The 1873-nt window shown below is 30.4% G+C and overlaps 1 protein-coding gene across 4 annotated transcripts in view; it reads left to right on the top strand.

The window, feature by feature from the left end:
- LOC108747483 (anoctamin-1) overlaps positions 1-1873 on the top strand; it is an 8981-nt gene that overhangs the window by 1921 nt on the left and 5187 nt on the right. For 3 of the 4 annotated variants that reach the window (XM_018484990.1, XM_018484989.1, XM_018484988.1), the window contains exon 1: positions 1150-1403. The exons of the other annotated variant lie outside the window; for it this stretch is intronic. The gene's annotated coding sequence lies outside the window, so the exon portion shown is untranslated. Of the gene's footprint in view, positions 1-1149; positions 1404-1873 lie in introns of those variants that run through there. 4 annotated transcript variants of the gene reach the window in all.

The raw sequence follows: 1873 nt of genomic DNA, 5'->3' as shown, positions 1-1873 counted from the left end.
TATATATATATATATATAGTATTTATATGAGGAATATCAAACATTTTTATCTTTTATTTCAATTAATAACTAATAAATTTTGTTAGTAAAAAATGATATAGGTCGAACATTTTGTACATATATGGATATTAAATAAACTTCCAATTTACAAAACGACACTGCAATAAAACGGACTAAAGAGCAAATCGTGAAATGAAATATTTCCTATGATAGTGTGTAGTATCTCTACGGAAATTCACTTCCGCAACATTATATATACATGTGTATATCTTTTCTAGATGTGGTTATAATAATCAATCATTTGCGGAGATAGTCGCTTATATTCTAATATTAAATAATTCATTTTGTATACTTTAGTATAGAAAAGAATGATTTATGTCTCATTCGAAAAATATAAATTCGTAGATAAATCAAAATGTATTATCGTAAACAAACGAAAATCTAATAAAAATAAAGTTTAATAATTTCAAACTGTATACAGGATGTCCCGCGAGATTTCTCTCACTTCTTCATAGGAAGATAAGTTGGATCGAGATGAACACAAAAGTCTCATTTAGCGATATTCACAATAATAATAGAGATATTAATTTTTGTAATTGTACTAATGAGAGTACAATTACGAGCAACAGCGTGCTTCCCCTCTTACCTCTCCAACACGCTGCTGGTAGCCAATGCTCGATAAACTGGGTCGGATTATATCTCGAACGGCTGGAGTATTTCTCTCGATGTGTTCTCATTAGTACAATTACAAAAATTAATATCTCCATTATTATTGCAAACATTGTTAAGTGATATGAGACTTTTGTGTTCATCTCGATCCCATCTTATATCTTCCTGTAAGTAGCAAGAGAAGTCTCGCCGTACACCCTATATATATTATGTATATGAATAAGAGGACTCTATCTGGATCCATTTCTTCATAATAATTATGATTGTAATATGTATATGAAGTATATGTTTCAAATTATTTTGTTGTATGATAAAAATTGAAACAGGTATATAGTTTTCACGTTTCGCAGCAGTAAACACGGTGTGACTATAAGCTCGAAAGTTTAATTTATTAGTCATGGCTTTGTGATAGTCATTGATAATCACGTGAACATCACGTACGTATGTACGCTCCTGTACCTGCAGTGTGTCCGGTGGGATGGGATCTGGTAGGTTCTCTAAAAGGAGACGACCACGCGTGACGTACGTCTATTATTCGGTATGTGACACAGCATGTAACTATCGTTTCGAAGTTCGTATCATGCAGCAAAAACAGTGATAATTATAAATTTCTTACTCTATTCTTTTTACAACGATATGGACCGTGCCTTATAAGAGCAGTTCGATTAAAACGCAGTCTTCCAAAGATAAACGTGGCAGTATCGCTCGGTAAATGGATCCGAGGATAGCATTAGGTAAGAATGTAATTTTTTCTTCGACGATATTGTTTGAAAAAAAAATAAAACAAAGAGCATGATTTTAAATGAGCTTACAATGGATCTTGCCATTATATTTTCTGGATACAAGCTTGATCTAACTCTTAAAAGCACATTACATTTTGGTTAGCTTTAGCAAGTGGAAGCAGCAGACTATAATTTATTTATAAATGATTTTATTGCTATATGCATATATATACAGTATGTATGTTTAGAAAATGAAGATCATGCTTTGCAAAGTTGCAAAAATATAAAAAGCTTCACAATTACAGATTTTCACTTGTAAAAATAGCAGACTAATTTATTTTTAATTATAATTTTATTATCATACACACATATACATATTTATATGCAATATTAAAAACATGTATGTTTGTTTAAAGAATAAAATCATGCATTAAAGTTAAAGAAATATGAGAAGCCTCTCAATTACAGATTTTCACTTTTTT

Source organism: Trachymyrmex septentrionalis, unplaced genomic scaffold (genome assembly GCF_001594115.1).
Source record: "Trachymyrmex septentrionalis isolate Tsep2-gDNA-1 unplaced genomic scaffold, Tsep1.0 scaffold2, whole genome shotgun sequence".
NCBI lineage: Eukaryota > Metazoa > Arthropoda > Insecta > Hymenoptera > Formicidae > Trachymyrmex > Trachymyrmex septentrionalis.
Note: the sequence above shows the minus strand (reverse complement) of the source record. Positions and strands in the feature narration are given on the sequence as shown.